The following is a 5,315-nucleotide window of genomic DNA, read 5'->3' as shown; positions in this document are numbered from 1 at the left end:
CTTTTCACTTGTCAAAGTTAATAAATATGTAATCCTTCAAGTTTAATGTTAAAATGTTTTTATACACATGTAACTTGACATAAAAGCAAACATTTACATTATACACACACACATATATATATATATTAATATACATGTATGAGAATATGTATATGTGTGTGTGTGTGTATATATATATATATATATATATATATATATATATGCATGATTTATATATTTCATTAAATGTTTCTTCCACCCACACAGAGATCATACGCAAGCAAAAAACACTCCCCAAACCTCTTTGCTTTTCTTTCATTTTTTAAATTTTATTTTCTCCAAAATTAAATGATTTAATAATACCAATAATAGTTTAGCAATATCTTAACGATAATTCCATAATTCCACAGTTTTAGCAGGGGACTTTTCTTTTCTTTCTTTCTTTCATTCATTCTGTTCTTTTTTTTTCTTTTTCTTTTTTTTGTTTTCTCTCCCTTTTTTGAAGTGGAGTTGTTGTTCCGAAATACCCAAAGAAAATGGATAAAGCAACTGGCAAAAAGGCACACACTTACCTTCTAAAACAAATTTATCAGAGGAAAAAAGGAAAAGTAAAACAGAGAAGGTTTAGTAAAAATGTCTGGTTTTAAGTGCACACGCAGAAACTGGCAAGAGAACGAAGATGGCTGCTAATAGGTGCCTAGTTGAAAAACAACACAAAATAACCCATAAAACAGAAGAAGCCGAGAGTGAAAGCCAAACACTCACCCTACCTATTCAGCAATATTAGATGCTAGCTGACCTTTAAAATACTGACAGTAACGAATAATTAGCAAAAAAACACAGCATTTCAGAACAATGTCAGACAACCAGATCAGAAGCTACAGGACTTCTGACCTTACGCCAACATCAACCCATCACAGATCAGTGTTGCTTCATTATTCCATACAATTCGCTATTTTTTAACCAAGGCATTAATTTTTCGTTTTAAATTAAAATATAAATTACAATTTTCATAATAAAAAATAATATAATATAACATATATACATATATATATATATATATATATATACATACACACATTCTTTTATTCTTATTCTTGTTTAGTCGAAAAAATCAACCCCAGGACTTACTTTTTGTAAGCCTGGTGCTTATTCTATCGGTCCCTTTTGCCGAACTGCTAAACACACCAACATTGATTGTCAAGCAATGGTCAGAGGAACAAACACAGACGCACAAACATATATATATATATATATATAATATATATATATATATATATCCAAATAGATATATCTTTATATATATATATATATCACAGGTTTCTTTCAGTTTCTGTCTACCAAATCCACTCACAAGGCTTTGGTCGGCCTGAGGTTATAGTAGAAGATGCTTGTTCAAGGTGTCACGCAGTGGGACTGAACCTGGAACCATGTGGTTGGGAAGTAAGCTCCTTACCACACAGCCATGCCTGCACCTATCTCATATATTACATACTGTATTTCACGGTGTATAAGATGCACTTTTTTCCCCAAAAACACATCTCAATACATCCCCTAGGGGTCACATATGCAAGTTGGACCCATATTATATGTTTCAAGGGACTAAAAACAATTTTTCACCTGAATCTGCACTGCTGAAATTAGGGTACATCTAATATGCTCATGTGGTGTTTATGCCATTAAATGAATACGGTGCATGTGCGCGCATGCGTGTATCATCATCATTTACCATCCATGTTCCATGCTGACATGCATCAGATGGTTTGGCAAAAAGTGGTGGCTCCAAGGACTGCATCAGGCTCCAGTGTCTGCTTTAGCATGGTTTCTACAGCTGGATGCCCTTCCTAATGTGAACCACTCTAAGAACCGCTGGATGGATTCGGATGACACTTTCAGGGATGCTTGGCCTCATGGCAGACATGAACTGATTAGATTTTGGGATTGATCTGGAACCGGACACGGATTCTAGATTATTTTTCCTGTTTTTTTTTTACTTAATTTTTGAGGGCAGTCGGGTTCATTTTTAGTATTCTCGTTCATGAAAGCAGTCGAGTTTATTTCAGATATTCTCATTTTAAAAAATCATCTCTGGCTAATCCTTGACAGGACATTAGTGTTGCCATGGCGGAAGTTTGCACTCTCCGAGTGTTCTTGTTCACATTGTTTTCATTTAATCATGCATTATCTTGTAAGTTTGAGATTTTGGTGATGTGATTTCTTATCTTTATAAGGACATTGTAGGGTGGGTATGAGTGGCTGGATCCAACTGTGTGATCAAATAAGACAGGAAGAATATTTCGGCTGGATATGGCCAGTTTGAATGCTGACGGGTTAAAGTTTCAACTCATGACTGTGTGATCAATAATGTTAATGACAACAACATTGAGTTGCCAACACACACACACACACACACACACACATCAGAAGTGATTGATAATGTGTCTATTCATACCATGTCATTAGCAGGTCGTTGCTCTTGATCTACACACTGATGGAGGAGACAGAGGGGTGGGTAGGTAGGTAGGTGGGTGGGTAGGTGGATGGGTAGGTAGGTGCGTGGGTAGGTGGGTGGGTAGGTAGGTAGGTAGGTAGGTAGGTATCTGGTAGGTAAGGAGAGAACACCAGATCCACGTAAAACAGTCAGCAAACAGATATTAACAGAACAGTAGTCTTTGTAACAATACAAAGGAAAACTACACTTGAGGATTAACTCAAGCAAACATGGGAATATGCAATGAGGAAATCACAGAAACAAATGTTCCACTTTGCCGCCACAGAAACACATTTGTCTTGAAACATTTAATCAGATTTATAAGACTTCATCACATTCAGGAGACAGAGATCATTATTTTAATGCAATGCATGTCATAAAGTTATTACAGAAGACATGGTGCCAGTGAAGATGCCTCGTATTATTATAATTTACACTCTAGTAAGAAAAAAAAAATTACTTGCAACTGAAAGAATTGAATATATTTCTACAGCTGATATATCAATTGATGTCGACATTACCTGCCCACCCACTCACCCACCCACACCCTACTCTGGGCATCTATTCCCCCACCCTCCACCCACCTCCGATCTTGCTCCCTCCTTTCAGATAGATAGTTAAACAAAGGGACCCCTGATAATGTTTGTCTTAGTTTCTCCTGTCAGCTTGAGGGAGAAAGAGAGAGATAAGGAGAAAGGAACGGACAAAGCCAAGGAGAAAGAAAGAAAGAAAGAAAGAGAGGGAGTTGAAAACAAAGCAACATGGCTACAGAGAGAGTCATGTGACCTGCTTCTACTCTAGATTCCAGATGATCTCCACCTGTTCAAATGCAATACAACCAGTTGACAAACAATGACACTCAAGTCATATCCAGCTACCCATCCATCAATCAATCGAGTGTGTGTGTGTGCGTGCGTCTGTGTGTGCGTGCGTCTGTGTGTGCGTGCGTCTGTGTGTCCTGTTACTTCAAATACATCCATTACTGGTAGATGTTTAATCCTCTCCATCGATCAATATTGGCAATTTATGACGGACAGAGGAAGAAAGACGCAAATGGAAAACTTATTTCTTTGTATTTCTAATATTTACTCGTTTATTTATTTATTCATTTGTATACCATATTTGGTGAACAAAGCATCATTGGTTAGTTCAAAATGGACCAATCACTGATTTGCTGCAGTTACAATGGTGGCAGTGTGATAAGGAAGTGGCTTTTCAACTCCGCTAAGAACACGTATCCCAGCAGTTTCTTGTTCAAAAACAATTATTTATCTTCTATATGTGCAATCGGGGACGGGGTGTATGTATGCATTAATATTTTGACTCAGTACGACATTACTTGAAGTTTCATTGGTGTAAATTTGTACGTCTAATACTAATACATCAGATGTCTCGATAAAGAGGGAAAAAATATGGCTTTGAAGTAAGAAGTTAGAAATTAAGTAACAGGTAACTACAGAAGAATCTCTAATTTAATAAGGCATAATGATAATCTTCAACTGGGTCACATCCCATTGTAATGAATTGCTAATGAGGAGATGCTTTAGTGAGAATCCAGTGTACACTGAAACATGAAATACTGGTTTCAAATTTTGGCACAAGGCCAGCAATTTTGGAGGTGGTTGGTAAGTTGATTGCAGTGACCCAATTGCGCATCTGGTACTTATTTGATTGACCCCGAAAAGATGAAAGGCAAAGTCGACTTGGGAGGAATTTAAACTCAGAACATAAAAATGGATGAAATACTACTAAGCATTTCGCCTATCATGCTAATATTTCTGTTGGCATGCCACCTTACTGAAATGGAAAATATCAGAAGGACAAACATAAGTTGGTTCAATCCTTCATGCATTCTAGATATTTCTATAAACACAGCTAGAAGCATTCAATTCTTAATTAGACAGCATTCCCCAAATACCCATATATACAAGAAACTTTTTGATATCCATAATATTAAGGTTAGCTGGTCGTGTTTAGAAAACGTCACTTCACAAATCATACAACAACAGAAAAAAATCAACACAAACTACCCTCCACTCCTCACTTCAACCTTGAGGGATCCAACCTTCATTCCTCAGGTAGTATCCACTCAATAACTGTCTTCGGTACACATGTTATTCTGGCAGTTGGAAAATATGACTTGCAAGTCTCCCTTTTCTTTCCACCACAATCTCCTGCAGGTTTCACCGATGGTAATAACATAAAGTTATACAGGAAAGTGGAGGAATTAAAACATTATTTTATTGGTAATTTATTTTACAAAAGTATAGCCTAGGCTAGGGTGCATCCTATGCACTCATGCGTCTTATAGGCCATCAAATACAGTAAATACCATAAGGTATTTTTGTTTGACGTTTTATACCAATAATAAATAACAGATTTGACACACATTTCCATCTACGAAATTTCAATCATAAAGCATTGGTCAACAAAAGTCTATGGCCAAAAATGCTTTCTCTAAGTACCGAACAGCGGGATTGAGCCAGGGATGATGTGATTGCAACGCAACACCTCTTAATCACATGACCATGCCAACACCCATTATACTTTGAATTCTGCAAGTAATGTTTTTACCTTTTCTTGTTTTCTGTTTGGATATTATGCAACCAAAATAAAGAACATAAATTATGCAAAATCTGCAACTTTTAAGTTCTCGTTCATTGTTAGATTGAAGAAGAAAGATTTATGAATCTATTTTCTTTTCTATCTTTGAACTTACTGTCAGGTTCCATTGAAAACAAAGTACATTAACGTCTCCAAGCAGACCAATTTCAAAGACATCAGACAGCTGTTCTCTAACATAAACTTTACAGCATCAAAAATTGACAAAAAAAAAAAAAAAAAA

At 36.3% G+C, this 5,315-nt stretch overlaps 1 protein-coding gene across 4 annotated transcripts in view; it reads right to left on the bottom strand.

The window, feature by feature from the left end:
- The window catches only part of LOC106876047 (recombining binding protein suppressor of hairless), a 137,888-nt gene that overhangs the window by 75,345 nt on the left and 57,228 nt on the right, over nucleotides 1-5,315 (bottom strand). Inside the window, exon 1 of one of the 4 annotated variants that reach the window (XM_014924435.2) lies at nucleotides 552-655. The exons of the other annotated variants lie outside the window; for them this stretch is intronic. The gene's annotated coding sequence lies outside the window, so the exon portion shown is untranslated. Of the gene's footprint in view, nucleotides 1-551; nucleotides 656-5,315 lie in introns of those variants that run through there. 4 annotated transcript variants of the gene reach the window in all.

The sequence above is a fragment of the Octopus bimaculoides genome, chromosome 25 (genome assembly GCF_001194135.2).
Source record: "Octopus bimaculoides isolate UCB-OBI-ISO-001 chromosome 25, ASM119413v2, whole genome shotgun sequence".
NCBI lineage: Eukaryota > Metazoa > Mollusca > Cephalopoda > Octopoda > Octopodidae > Octopus > Octopus bimaculoides.
The sequence above is the reverse complement of the archived record's forward strand: the minus strand, read 5'-3'. Positions and strand labels throughout refer to the sequence as shown.